This window comes from Ambystoma mexicanum, chromosome 1p, assembly GCF_040938575.1.
Source record: "Ambystoma mexicanum isolate Mex_15411 chromosome 1p, UKY_AmexF1_1, whole genome shotgun sequence".
NCBI classification, from domain to species: Eukaryota; Metazoa; Chordata; class Amphibia; order Caudata; family Ambystomatidae; genus Ambystoma; species Ambystoma mexicanum.
This window is the reverse complement of record NC_090921.1, coordinates 284,680,820-284,697,169: the sequence shown is the minus strand read 5'-3', so window position 1 is coordinate 284,697,169 and position 16,350 is coordinate 284,680,820.

Below are 16,350 nucleotides of genomic sequence, written 5' to 3'. Positions count from 1 at the left end.
AAAAGTAAATCCTGTGGGCTACCAGGGTCTGGAGGGTAAGGGACTGTGCGCCCCGTATAGCTGGGGTTTGCAAGGAAGCGCTGACAGTGAACCATAAAGGAAGCAGACCCTAAGGAAACTGTGAAGGCGGACTGTGGGGAGAACAACCTGTGAGTCGGTGGACCAAAGAGAAAACCGACTCTGGAACCCTTGACAGGGCTGGACGATAAGGGAGCTGGCCCAGGCTAGAAGTCATGGGCGGACCATGGAGGAAGCAGGCTTTGAACTAAACGCATAGGCGGACCGAAGGGGAAGCTGACCCTTCAAACAGCATGGAAGCGGTCCAGAGAGGAAGCTGGGCCCACATTATAAAGCGGCGGCAGACTGAGAAGGAAGCTGGCCCATGCCTGCACTGCAACACACATCATTAAAGCAGAGCCTGTGGCTCAAGAAGCCATGCATTACATTGCACAATCTTCCTTAAAGGAACATAACCTTCCAGGGCTGCTGATTCTCATGGGTAAGGCGAGGGTCTCGGAGCGCAGGTCCAGCATGAGCATCACCTGTTCCAGGACAGTACGCTGATAATAGTTACTTATTTCCCACGCCTCTGCAACAAATGCAAGTCTGGTCTGCCGGTCTTCAGAAACCTTGGCCTGCCGGTTGGTAACAACCTCACTGAAAGCTTAAAGCTGCTGACCACTGGCAATACTGAAGGTCCTACCAAGCATGAGAAGGCCACAACACGCACCAACACCTGGGGACGCAGGACACTTGGTCACACAGATAGTAGGGTGCAAGCACTAAATGCCACGGCAATTGTGATACAGATGGCCTAAAGCAGGATCAGGACAGAATATTCGGCATTGCTGACACGGTCGGAGAACTCGCAGGTAATGCCCAGCAGATATGCCGAAATACTTTAGTAGCATGCGGTGGGATAGAGGTAAAACCCGCCTGCAAGAACAGACTGGTAAGCAGTGGAATTGACACATCTGGGAGACACGAGCACTGGCAGGGGGGCAGCGGAACGATACTACATGGCGTCTGAAACCCAAAAGAGCAAATGGAAGCAGCTCACTTTGGAGGAATGCACTAAAACTGTGCACCAAGTGGAGAGCCATGCCCAAGCTACCTTAACACCTCAAAGGGAGCAGATGCTTGAGATAGCAGATCAACAGACCTAGACTAGAAGCCATAGCATATCTGAAGGAGTCTCTTGAGGCTGAAATTGATGCCGTCAGCTTACATGTGAACTTGTTAAGACATGAAGTGAGGTCACTTGCTGAACGCACAGGAACACTTGAAAAGACAGTAGCAGAGAATACTAGTGGCCTAAAGGACACCTCTGAAAAGGTCAGGGTACTGCAACAATAGGTTCGTAATTTGGAAGACACAGCCGAGGATGCAAAAGGCAGAGCTAGATGCAATAATGTAAGAATTATTGGGCTCCCAGAAGGAGAAAAAGGGAACAAACTCGACTGACTACATGGAGACACTGCTGCAGCAAGAAATCTGTGCAGGCATCCTCACTCAATGCTTCACGGTCGAAAGGGCGCGTAGGTCGCTGATGAGGAAACCACTGCCTGGGGCCCCACCAAAGCCAATAATAGCCCGGATACTGAATTACCAGGATAGGGTTAAGATCCTCATACTTCCGCAAAGGAGGGACAATCTAGCGAACGTCTGCCATGATAACAGCATACCCGGACTACTCCCTAAAAGTACAAAAGCAACGGATGAACTTTACATCAGTTGAAAGAAGATTGCGAGCGGCTAACCTGAAGTACATGTTGCTATGTCTGGCTAGATTGAAAGTTATTCACAAAGGGTGCGGCATTTTCTTTGATAACATTGAAGATGCATACAAATGGATGGACACGCAGAATTTGCCAACTGGAGCAGAGGCTGGACCAAGTAGCGATGAGTAGACACACGCAGAAGGCCATAACAACTACAAGGCAGCGGTGGACTGGAATTGCATGATGAGGCAGCGGTAAGACTCCCCAGATGGAAGCTTCAGGAAACATGAGTCACCAAATACAGGAACCAATAATGTGGTGCTTATTTAAGATCACACTAAGTAGAAGCATACTACACCTAAGATCGGTTTTATTTGTTTGGATACTAGCAGTTAAGTATCTGCCTACTGCGCCCCACGCACCAGGACAAGACCCTGGAGTGGAGGCGAGAAGTGGGGATGCCTGAGCGCACAAGGTATTCAGCTGGGCAATTGTTGGGAGGTGGGGCCGGTAGGGGATTTGGGGTAGTTAGTTGTAAGTTAGCCTATGAGTCTACACTGTATATACCGAACTTGACATGGGACCACTGATACATGTCAGAATGTTTAAATGTGATGGAGGGAACTTCTATAATCATATCCTGGAACATCAGGGTCCTGAGATGGTATATTTAACGTAATAGGATCATGAATTACTTAAGGCGCCAAAAAATTGACATTGAACTCCTGCAAGAAACACTCCTCACAAAGGAGAGACAGGCTGTCCTTGCTAAGAAATGAGGAGACATAACGCTGGCCACGTCATACTCTGCATTTGCTAGGGGTGGTAATATTATGGGTGGCACCGTCGGTCCGTTTAAGGATGCTGGAGACGTTCCAAGATTAAGAGGGTGGGATGTTTGTGTTGAACACCGGGAATTTTGTATCATTAACCAATATGCACCAAACCATGAGACTGCTGCTGCCTACTACCGAACGTTATACCCACTAATAAGCCCATATAGAGATGGCACACTGATATTGGGAGGGCACTTTAATTGCATGCTCAACCCTACACTGGACAGATCTGATGACAAGTTCACTCATCCTGCCCACTCCCATAAGGCCTTGAATACATTGTTCCAAGCATTTAAACTCTGACATATGCCAGACTTTACACCCGCTGACTCATGGATACTCGCACTATAGTGCTCCCCATAAGCTGCACACTAGATTGTATTATATTTTCACTGGAGAGGATACCTTGGGTGAATTTGTCAGATCATGCCCCTCTGGTAGTTACATGGCGGTCGACCCCCACCAAGAGCATGAATCCTGACATGGAGACTCATGAGCGAGGCTCTGAGGAACAGAGCATTCTGGGAACATTTAAGAGAAGGGGTGCGAGATTACACATAACCTAGGTAGTGTGGCCTCAGCGGGCACATTATGGGAGGTCTTGAAAGTGGTGAGCACGGGAACTGCAATCGCCAAAGAGAATGGGGTTCAGGCTGCTATAGAAGGTGACTTGCGTAAAGCAGAAATTAAATTGGAGGCCATGAATGGTCAGACGGATCTACCCAGTGAGAAAGCCTGTGAGGCTGTTGCCCTACAGCAATGCTAGAACACTGGGATAGATTAGGCATGTTGAGTTATAGGAAATATGTTGAAAGGCAGCACACAGAAGGGGACAAACCAGGACGCTTATTGGCCTGGCTATACAAAAGCAAAACACAGAGGAGCATGATCCGAGCAATCGCAGCGAGGAATGGGGAGGATCTGCGAGACACAACATGGTATGAACGAATGCTTTTATGACTTTTACAAGTGGCTGTATGAGGCAACGTCAGAAACCCAGGAGTCAGAGATAGAAGAAGCTTTAGAGCTGATAGATCTCCCAAAGCTAGATGCGGAAGCAGCAGACAGTCTTGAAGCCCCCCATAACCAAGGGGGAGTTGGAACACACTATACGGGGGTTGCCATCGGGGAAGGCCCCAGGTGCAGATGGACTACCTAGTGAGTTCTATAAAGAATGCATGGCAGAGATCACACCCTCGTTATTGGCAATGCTAAATGAATCGCTAGACGGCATTTTGCTGCAGTCATTAAGAGAGTCTATCATTGTTCCACTATTCAAGCCCAACAAACCAGACCCTGAATGTAGTTCTTACAAAACCCCTCTCGCTACTCAACCAAGATGGGAAGATACTGACAGCCCTGATGGCAAACAGGCTAAAGCCATTGATTCACAAACTCATACACCCAGATCAGTCAGGTTATGTCTCAAATAGGAATATCACATGCAATTTAAGACGATTACATCATATCATTGACCAGACGCAAGACAGCACCCAGCTCATGGCAGTAAACTCGCCGGATTCAGTCGAGGTATTTGACTCAGTCAGATGGCCATGGCTACTGGCGGATTTGAAAATGTTGGCTTTGGTCCTACATATATTAAATGGGTGAAGATCCTGTACAGCAACCCTTGGCTAGAGTCAGGTCAGGCACCACTATATCAGAACAATGGGGATTAAGCAAAGGTACCAGGCAAGGCTGCCAGTGGCCTCCTATGTTGTTTATTTTGGCCTTAGAGCCATTAGCGGTATACTTACGGAAGGAATATCATGGGGCAGGCATTAAACTACGGGGTAGCACACACCTGATCACCCTGTATGCAGATGAGATGCTTCTTTACCTACAACCCCCAGAGACAACTTGCAGTATATATTGGATGTGTTTGAGCGCTATGTAGACCTTTCCGGGATTACAATAAATTCACAGAAGTCAAGTTTATTCCCCCTTGCAGGGTACTTGGGAAGACCCCAGAGTGTGTTACCAGTGTTACTGATTAAATGGGAAATGGACACCTTTAGGTAACTGGGAGTAGACCTTTTCCATGACCCTAAAGCAGAACACGCACAAAACACGATAAAGACGGTGAACAAAATAGAGAAGTCCATGAAATTCTAGGCCAAGCTGCCACTTTCGTTAATCGGAAGGTCCGCGTTGCTGAAGATGGTGGTGCTCCCGAGGTTGCACCATTATTTTACAAACGTTCCATATAATATACCTAAGGCCTTCTTTAAGACACTGAACACTGCTTGCTGGGGCTTCCTGTGGCACAAGTCAAGAAGCAGGAAGTTGTTGGAGAAATTGCAGACCATATGAACAGGGAGGGATAAAAGTGCCGGATTCTGAGGGGTATTTTGTGAGGTCTACGGCATCACAAAATCTCAAGCCCCCACTGTTGCTGAAGCTAGGTAAGACGATGTGGCAAAGGGCCTGCTGCTTCCTAAGCAAAGACAAGCCATACTCGACCCAGATTACACTAGTGACACTACATAGTGAAGATGCACAACTTAGGTTGCACATTAGGAGATACTCGGAGCCCAGAGGGGTGGTGACGTTAGGTGATATGATAAAAGAGGGACGACCGATGACTTTTGGTGCGGTCGCTTCGGAAACGGGAGTGCAAGAAGGACAACACATAACCTATGCCTCACTTCTCCATATATTTCTGAAAGCCACAGGAAACCCTCCACTCTGGGCTAGGGTATTAGTATTACTAATTATCTTGGAAAAAAAGTCCAGAGGATACTATTTTTAATTTTATAAAAAGAAATGTGCAATTAATGTATGTGAACACAATAAATTGTACAAGTGATCTAATCTTTGGGATGGGTCGAATAAATGTCCAAAGGTGACCTCATCCCATTTCTTTTTATAAAATTAAAATTATACATTATTTGCTATGATTTTTTATAGGTTTTATCTTATACACATTGTTGCTTGGTATTAGTGTATGGATGCATGATGGTCGCATGTGGATGAATGAGTAAACGATTGAATGATATTTGGATGAATTGTATGAATTGTATTTAATTTGTATGCTCTTAATTCTCCTGCTATGTAAATTGTAATTGTAGTGCTGATTAAATCATGATTCAATTTGTATATTAAAATGTATCAGGTATAATAAATTCCCTTTGATACCTTGTCTTTAAAAATTGTATCCTCTGGACTTTTTTTTCACTTCTCCATATAACACAATTAAAATGGCTGGGACAGACAGAATACTCTTGGAAGACGAGACGATAGAAACATTATATACATCTCTGAAGGAGGGCACGCAATATCAAGGCTATACAAAGTACTAATGGCAAGGCCATATAGCAATTTAATACAGATAGGGCAAAGCTGGGAAGCAGATCTGCAAGAGCAGCTGTCTGATGCATCTTGGGGTAGGACCATGGGGTATCAAAAGAAGGTGTCCGGAAATGTGAAGCTACAGCTGATCCAATTATATGTCACACACAGAGCATACTTGACCCTGGGAAGCTTGCAAAGGTCAATACATTGATAGAACAATCTTGTCCGAAATGCGGCCTGATAAACGCAGACCTGGTGCACATGTTATGGGACTGTTCGGAGATTGGCTGATTCTGGGAGGAAGTGGCCCTGACCCTGGGCAGGGTTAGCTTGTCACCAGACTGTCCCCCAAGTCGTGCCTGCTAGGAATTTTTCCGAGACCAAAGCATGTGAGACATGCACACATAAATGTCTGAGCTAAGGTACAAATCATGTAGCTTTGCAACAAAATGCTGGTTTACAAACACCACCTATAGAATTCTAATAATTTCTCTTTTATTGTTTGTCCTTCCTCTTTCTTCCCTACATGGGATTTGCGACTGTAGTAATAATGTTCAATTCATGACCGAATATAATCAACATTTTGTGTTTATATCATTAACTGTATGATTAATGATTGTGGCCAAATAAACTTCACTTTATGTACTATAGAAAAAATGATTCAATGGTTGGATCAGATATTTATGTGATATTAACTTGAAAAAGACCACATGGATCAAAACACCTGTTGGCAAGAAGAATGTAGTAATTATGTCACTGTGATTGACTTTAATACAAATCAAAACGGCACATGTGTTCTCTTCTATTTTTCTTGTACAAGCACATTGATTGTGGCCTATTCAAGGCTTTCCTACACTATTGTGGATATAAATTCATCCCTGTACCTGTGAAAGGATTTACTCCTTCGACGGTCACACTCCTCAATGGCCTCCTTCCATTGGCCTGGAATATGAATGCAGGAGCCCAGCAAGTTTGGTTTCAGGTGCTTGCAGGACTCCTGCATTCATATTCCATTGGGATGTCATAACCTGTTGTGTCTGGGCTTGCTGAGTCTGTACCTGTTGTGTTGGCATAGGTGCTTGCTATGTTTCCCGTGATTGTGTCTGAGCCTGTGTGTGATCTTGGGCATAATAATCCTGTGGTTCTGTATTATATTGCGGTGCATAGCCATCCCCTCTTGGAGTTTGACAATTTTGCTGCATGCCTCCTCTGCTTCTACATGTTCTGGCTATATGTCCTATTCTCCACAATTCAAACATTGTTGCAGCTGTACGCCATTAAATCCTCCACCCTAGGGGTTTTGATATCCCCCTCATTTTGGCAGACTGGGGAAAGTAGTCACCGTCCTCTAGGCCCATTCCCTCTTCCTCTTTGGCAATAATTGTACTCATTTCGATGTGGGATACACTTCATTATTTTGCCGCACTGGCCACCTCTCCTGTGTTACCACACCTTCATTACTCATCAATACCGCTCCCTCTATGGCTCGTTTTGATACGTTTTTCTGTACTAACTTGGCCTCCTTCCTGCTCTGTTTTCTTCTTCTCCTGTAACAATCGACAATGATACACAATCGTCAGTTATATTTCTGGCCATCGTTTCTCTACCATTCCCACCCGTTTCATTTGCTGTTGCTCTGGCTTGGGAAGTACTTGACACAAAATGTGGTTAAAATAAAGCTACAGTTTTATCCCACGGTTCTCCCGTCGCAAGGCGCCATCTCTCTTGAAAATATTGAATAAAAGCAACAGGTTCTTCATCCTTCCCCATGAGTGCCCGCCATGTGTCTGCTCTGCAATTATTAAATGGCGCTCCATTTGTCGTGTTTTGTGCACTCACACCTGCGTTTCCTGCTTGTTTTCAAATTTTGTCAGCTCTCTCCGCTAGAATGGCTGCTAGAAGGCCTTTTATGTCATCTGTTGCTAAGGTCATTCCTGATATCATTCTCTATAGTTCATTAATCAATTTTCCCGCACTGGAAGTTAAACTTGGTAGTTTGTTTAAATTATACGTATCCATTTGTAGACACTGAATATATTGTGGCAGTTTTACCCCTTTCTCCAATAATGGGGATTGTGAAAATCCTGATCCTTGTTATCGACTTGGAAATCGGGTGTGAAGAGACCACAAATGTGTCTATTTTGACCCCTTCTTTACTGCTTTTTGATATAATTATACTGGGTGTTCTTGCTCCTCTTGGCATCTAAAGACTTGCTCACTCCATCTTGTATGGACTTAATACACTTTTAATTGTCCAATACTTGGCTCTTGCAGATGGTTTCTTCTTCAATCTAAGTGAAATATGTCCTTCGTACATAGCCTTCCTTGGTCCTTGCAATTATTCCTTAAAAATAGCACCCTTGATCCCAGGCCAACATAGACTCCTATTTATTTTGCACACAAGATTGTTTCTCCAGCGTCTTCTTACTCTGCAGCCGTGGTCTGTCCCTGAGGTAGCTGAATTGAATCTCAACACGAGTCGTCGTCCATCTTCCCATTATGGCCCTCCTAGCCACATTATATTTTCATCTATAGCAATCTTCTATATGTCTCATCTTGCGCTACTGCCTTTTTACACTTATTGATCAGCAGGTTACTTTGTCATCTTTGCATATATGATTTCTTTAGCATTTCGTAAATGTTTCTCTCTGTTGCTTCAGTTACATCGTCATTCTTAAATATTTTCATATTGTTTCAGTATGTCTTTGTATATCTGCTTCATGACATCACTCTGCTCTCGTCAGATTTCACTCGGGACTCCATAATGTCTACCGGTGCATGCTGACATCCCTCCACTCTTTCAGTGCGAGGATTCATTCGATATGGTTGTTGAGTGCATATCGTGTCTTGTAAACTGGCTGCAGTTTAGGGACAACACATTGGAGTTCCATGTAGGGCTCTTCTCCTGCAGTTCGAATATGATGGCGTAGAAGGGGTGAGAGCGAATTAAAATATGTCCATCTGCTCCTCTACAGAGGGATATTTCCCTGATCACTCTCCACAACTTGCAGTATTCTGTCCCTACACTGCTTCATTTCTTGGGAGTCTCTGAGCTCCCCTGGTATCTGTTCTTCACTGTGTTTATTGGGCCTCTCTAGCTCCCTTGGGTTCCTCTGTTCCATTGTCTCTCTTATCACTCTAGGGTATTGGTAACCCCTCTCGTTGTGGGAGTTTCTCTGAGCTATCTGGTGGATTACAATCCTTGGCTTTCTTGGACCCCTGTCACTCTCTGTACCTTCTCTCTTTCTGGGTCTCCTGCGCCCTCATAGGGGCTTATGGCAACTCTTCCTGCCTCCTCTTTCATTCTCTCCTTTCTCTGCCCTGCAAAACACAGAAACCTTGTGTTCTGTTGTTTGTTCAAGTGAGGCAGCATCTCTTGGATTGCAGTGGAGTTTCCCATGGCTTGCAGGCTTTCCAGTCTGTATACGAGCAAGGTTTCCCTACTGCTTGTCTTGGCATCCCTCGCTCTTAGACTCTTTCGTTGGGATCGGAGGATTCAATCGTCTCTCAATACCGGGTTTTGGCAGTGGCTTGCGGGCACTGGGCCCACCACATCCATCATGTTGTTGCTCCTCCAGTTAAGGCTTGCCTTGATCTCTTTGCTTCACTGACTCTGCACTCTCTTGTGTCGGGTCAGCGGTGTCTTAACTCCGCATCGGCCACTGCCTGTGCCACAGCTGGCTCCTCTCTGCAGCACATCTCCGCCCCTTAGCGATGTGCTCAAGGGTGATAGTGCCTTTATTTTCGCCCTGTGACAAAAAAGGGACGTGCTTATGTCAAGCCCATAGAAAGACCAACATGGTCTCGAGCCAAACACCCAAAAGCACTTTCAGTATTATCTTGAGTCCCACAGTTGAATGTGCCATTAGTTCCTTGAATTTTCATATATGTGGATAATGCTTTAGTTATAGAGAGTTCCCTATAGGAATGGGAGACTTGTCCCATTGAGTGGCAAGTCCCTCCAAGTGGGTTCAGTTTTTGCAAACCCCTAGGTAGGGTTTTGCTTAGCGTGAACACCTTCCTAGCCTCAAAAGGGGGTAGCTCCCTCCAGGAAAAAAGGTATTTGTCACAGTGCCCATGAACATCCCAAGAGATCTGAAGCTGCGTGCAAAATTCCCATGGAGGACCATCTGTCCGCGTGACCAACCAAGCCACTAACTCTAGGGATCCCTCCAGTACCAAGGAGTGTGTACGCTGAAGCGGGTCCAACAGTAGGTGTGAAGATATTGGAAGTAACCAGGGAGGTGCCACCACCAACTGCAAGACCAATGGGTACTACGCCTGACTTTTCCCCAGTGCTGAAAAAATGCGTTGGTTGCCATTGCAAACTGACCCAGTCTTCAACTGAAAAATGTCTGCAGCTGCGTGTTCAGCCGTGATAAGAACAGGTGTATTGTAAAAGACACCAAAATCCCCTCTATCTGCAGAAAAAGCGGCCGATGCAACCTCCAATCCCTTCCTGTAATGGCTTGATAGGCGAAGAATGATGCTCTGGAGGGTTGTCCATAGTGATTCCTTACATTAAGATTCATTCTAAACCTTCCAATCATCGCCTCTTTTGTTTTGTTGGGCGCACCAATCTGCCACCAGATTGAGTGACCCTGGCATGTACTCTGACTGCACTTTCATGCAAAACTGAATGCAGAATCCTCAGAACACCTTTGCCATGTCTATCAGCGACCAAGACTAGGTTTCCCCAACTCTTTGATATAGCTGACCGCCGCCACATTGATGGCATCCAGGAGGATACGCAGCCTGCAATGGGGAGAACCTGCCTGCAAAACATTGTATGACAAAAGACCTTGAATGATTCTCTAAATAGTTTGCGCCAAAAAGACTCTGCACAGGCTCGGAATAAATTAAATCTCCTTTTTTCTTAAAAAACTCCCTTTTTCACTCGTACCCAATCCCCAACTTCCACTTTACATGCTTTCTTGGGCAATTTCTCATTCACCTTTCTTATCCACCCATCCTTCCTCTCTTCGATTCTTCTTCTTACACCACACAATTGGTTTTCCTAGTCCTTCCTAACCATTGTGGAGAAGCCAACGTATTGGATTTTCTACCCCTCATCAATTCAAATGTACTCATACCAGTTTCCACATGAGGCGCTAATCTTAACACATACAGCGTTCCCTCACTGCAATTTTCTTACCCTTCCCAGTCACTCCACTCATCCATGATGGAATGGTTCCCCTTTTCCACCATGACATTTGTCTGCGGTTGATATAAAGCAGTTCTCTTATGGTTTATATCACACATCCTTAAATAATCCTGGAACAATCTACTAACAAATTGTCTGCCATTATCAGTTAAGCTGAACCTAGGCAATCCTTCCCTTTCAAAAATACTTTGCAAGAAATCCACAACACACTGAGACGATAAATCTCTCACAATTTTAAACTCTGTCCACCGAGAAAATAGATCAGTTACCACCGCAATGTATCTACCACATTCATTACCTAAATCCATTGGGCCAATAATATCGTTAGCTAAATCATTCCATACACCTAGCGGTGTATCTACCTTAATCAGTGCTCCAGATAAGATTTTGAGAGTATTTTACTCTCTATTTTTAAACTTTGAGAGTAAATGTGATTTTAAGAGAGTAAAAATGACTTCGCAAGAGAGTAAAATGTATGCGACATCCAGCTGACGTGTGAAAAAACTGTATGGAAATCATTACTATGCGGCAGCTTTCTGCATTGTGACAGAATACACCTTTCATTATTTCTGGCCATTTGATCTCTCCTGTATATATTTAAATGGTGAAATCACAAAAACCTACCTAATGGTATGCCAATGTTATGATACAACAGTGCAGAGAGGCAAGGACTCCATGCTAAATTCTATATCTAATCTAGTGGTCAAATGGTTATTTATATAGCTCTTTTGGCAAAGCGCTGTACATAGAACATATTTATCACAATTACCAGCAAACCAAAGTCGGAACTCCTTTATCGACCTCGAAAGGATGAAAGGCTGAGTTGGACTTGCCAGTATTCGAACCGGCGACCCACAGATCACGCAGAGATTGCAACAAGGAGTGCTAAACCGGCTAAGCTATCTTATTGGCTAACATCCGTCAGAGGTTGGTTAACTGAGTATCGACTGAGGTATAATCATTACAGATGTATGACGAACCATTTATGAAGCGCTACATGAAGTTAAATACCTATCTGGATTATCACAGGGACAGGTTTTGCTGAGTTTCTATTTCAATTACCAATGTAACTTTAATTTGTTTGTTTTTGAACAGCACTTGCACTTACTTGAGAGTCAGGTTTTAGGTGTTTTATTTGTAGTCTTAAAGATTTGAGAGGCTAGAACACCTGTGATCGGTGTAATGACAATTACTCACCCTTGAGCAAAGACTCTGCTGCCACTGACCATTTATAGTAATGTACCCTATTGACTGCAAGGTTGAATGGATGTAAACATGAAGCACATCGGAGCGAGAAAGACGAAGGCAAAAAGAAATCAAACTGGAAACAACTAGACTCTACAAGTTAGAACAAGCATCGTGCAAAAGTGACTACATTGTCCTAAATAGGAAAACAGTCCTAAAAACTCGGAGTAAAATTGTATCGCTGCAACATCTAATGACGGTTTCATCTTAATTGAACCCTACCATCGTGATCAGAAGGCAAAAACATATCTGCACATTAAAAGTGGGGCAATCGAGAAACTCACAAACGAGCCATACAAAGAGTTAAAAAAAGCAGGCTTCATTCTGACAGAAATAACATAAGCAAACAATCATGACGAAAAGCCAAGGAGAGTCATCGAGAGTGAGAGCTCAAAACGTCACCAGATACTAAGAACACACACCCGGGAAAACTGGAGAAGTGCTAACCCAGGAAGAGTAAATCCAGAGGAAAGTAACATCTATAGGAGGCAGAACCATCGAGAAACCAGACGAGAGCCGAGTAGATGGAGAGATTACTATACTAGTTGCACACGAAGGGACGGTTCACCTAGAAAATCCGAGCAACATCACAAGCAGAGGTATCGATCATGACGAGAGGAAGACCATCAAAGACCCGACACGCATTACTCTAAAAAAGAACAAGCAAACAAAAATGAAAACGATCCAAAAAGAGAAGTTTCCGATCAAGATGTGGAAGGCTCAAGAAAACCAAAGGGCCCATGGAAGTGACCTAAAGGCAGCCCTAAATTCCAACATTGAGAAATAGCAATCACTAGGAGGAGTGCCGGAAAAACGACCTTCTCCGACTCATCACGAACAAACAACGACAAAGAAGGAGGTGACGATGGCCTCATGGAATACAAGAGGCCACCATCATTTAACTAATCCAGATAACCAAGACCTTGGAGCATTTGACATATTTTGTCTCCAAGAGACATGGTTGATGGTGAAACCAGCACTGGACGGATTTGAGATAGCCTTCGCCCCGGCAACAAAAGGCTTGTTTGGCCGTCCATCGGCAGGATTACTGATAGCCATCCGAATGGGATGCAGAATTGAAATAACAAAAAAAATAATGGAAGCATACAGCATTTTGGCGATCTTAACCACGTGGAATCAAAACCAGAGTACACAAAGGCAAACAGAACCATCAAAGATTGCAATAATAACTGTATATCTGAACCCACAGAGAACTTCAAGTAGGGATTTCTGCGATAAAATAGAAAAGCTGATCGATAACATCTCAGTGGAAGATCCGCAAACAAGCATAATCATATGTGGAGATCTTAATTCGAACTGCAACATCGACACAGACAACATGGGGGAGAAGAAAGGACGCTCACAAGCCGAAAAGAGAGGAACAGTATGGATGGCGCTGATGAAATCTAGAAACTTACATAACATCGCAACAGTGAGGCCATGGTCAGGGACGATACCCACATGGGAGAGAGGAAAATCGAATGCTACCCTTGACTACTTCTTTACCTCTGAGAGTATGCTACACTATATAGAAAACTACTCGGTGCTTAAAACCACGGAGAGCGACCATAACCTGGTGACAATTGCATGGGCATCAACACCTCCCCAAACTCAAAACTACAAACACCAGATAGAGGTAAACAACCAACGTACACGTCTGCGCTGAACAGCAGCAAATATTGCTAACATCACAAACGCCTACAAAAAGCAAAAGAATGCGCTGAAAACTAAACCAGTACGACCAGATTACTTGCCCTTTCTGTTACAGCACAGAAAGAAAATGAAAGACAGAAATTATGCCACAACTAAAAACATCCATGCCTATGATAAAGAAGTGATGGAACGAAGAAGACTTTTAAGAAAAGTGACAAGACAAGCTAAGTCAGTGAACTCCTTACTGGCGTGGAGAAATTTACAAAGTGAGATAAAGCTATACAAATCTTTACTCCGGGGGCACAGGCACATTCAGCACCAGAAGGATGCAGAGAAAATGCTAAGGGCACTTGGCACCAAGAAAAGCAGTGACTTTTGGGCGCTCATCAAAAGACCAAATAAAGAAATAGACACCAAAACAACTAACGCCGTGAGCGAAGAATCATGGGCCTCATTCTTCGAAGACCTCTACAAATCTCCAAAACTTAATGAGGTCCCTTTGCAAAAAAACACAGGACATCAATGGATCGACCTATCTGACAGACATGATATAACAGGTGCTATAACAAGAAAAAAATCAAGGGCACCAGGTCCGGATGGACTCAGCTACATAGACATTAAACAAAACGCAGAGGAATGGTCAGATTTCATCAGCACCATCTTTAAACACTGTAGAGAGACAAAAGAGATTCCCACATCCTGGACAGAAGCAGTGATAGTTCCGATTCACAAGCAAGGTGACAGAGAAGAACCAAGCAACTATCGCCCAATAGCACTGCTGGACATAATAGGGAAAATCTTTGCAACCCTACTGTTAGCTCACTTTGGTGGTTGGGCCAAAACGTCACCAGCTGATGACCCCTTTCAAATGGGCTTCCTTAAAAACGGAAGCACCTCAGTGAACATCTGCTTGCTAAACCTGATAAAAGCGAAGGCAAAACAAGGAGCATCGCCAGTGTACATGGCTTTTGTAGCCCTGTCACAGGCGTTTGACAGAGTAGACAGGTGCAGACTTTGGACCAAATTGGAAAACTGGGAATGTTCAAGAGAGCTACTTGATCCTGTGATGGCCCTACACGAAAACACCAAACTAAGAGTCCGACTTAATGCCCAAGGGATGCTATCGCGCGAAATTCCATCTAAACGCGGGGTGAAACAGGGATGTCCCTTAGCCCCAGCCCTATTCATTGCCTACCTGGGTGACTTTAAGGAAGCTGAATTCTCTGTAAGATCTTTTCCTCCAAAATTGGGGACGGTGAACATTTCAAGGCTACTATACGCTGACGACCTCATTCTGTTAGATCAGACACAGGTAGGCCTGCAGCTCCAATTAAACAACTTGGCGGTATATATGGACGAAAACAACCTCCAGATAAACAAGAAAAAAACAAAGGTTCTGATAGCTAACAAATGGTATGTGGGAAACGTAAATATCGAGGTAGTACCAACCTACAAATACCTTGGAGTCATCATAGACGCATCTAGCCAGGAACGGACAATGCAGGCGACGCTTTGGAAGAAACTGTAAGCTGACCATCCTCAACAGATGGGTAGACAAGCTAAGGAAGAAACTGGCAGAAGTGGCATGTACAGAAGAAGACCTGCAAAACAATCCAACAAGAGTAAAATCCAAATTGGAAGCCCAAGACTGGATTCATACTCTGGAAAAGGCACAACTAAACAAAACAACTTAGGATCACCTTTATGAGAGCGTGTCTAAACCTCCTCCCTACACGCAAAATTCAATCAATCCAACTAAAAACAGCCACTACAGAATGCAGACTTTGTGGTGACACAAATAAACTGGAAACAGTATATCATCTTCTGATGCAATGTTCGGAGCTAGGAGAAATACGCGCTACATACTTAAACAACCTGTGCACCGATTTTGGACTCCAAGAAGAAGAAGAAACGACATGGTGGAACAGGTTGATCTCAGGGGAAAGAACGTCCTGGGCATTAGCAACAGCTAAAATCTTAGAAGCAGCGTTTCGGAAAATAAACGCACAATCAGACACCGAGGGCAACAAATCAATGTGGAACCACTCTCAGTACGATGGCTGTGGGAATTAATCCCAAATGAATTACAGGAAGCCTCGGTGAAGTTGATCGGAAGACTGAACTTTTTTCCGCTTTTGTTGAGGTTTTCTGAACCACGAACTGTGGAACGTTGAATCTTAAATGTCACGTTTCAGACTTCCATTTTAATTTCTCTTCTTCTCTATCTTCGCTCTACTTTTCCTCTTCTTCCTCATCTATGCTGGCTTCTGCCCCTTTACCTCTGCTACGAATCTCTTAGCTCGGAAGGAACAATAAAAACTCTTGTAAAAATTACTAACTGTAATTATAAACCAGTAATAAAAAAAAGAATGTATGGAAACTAGACTGTGCATAGTCATCATTTTACACACTGTTTTTATAATTAGACTGTAAATTA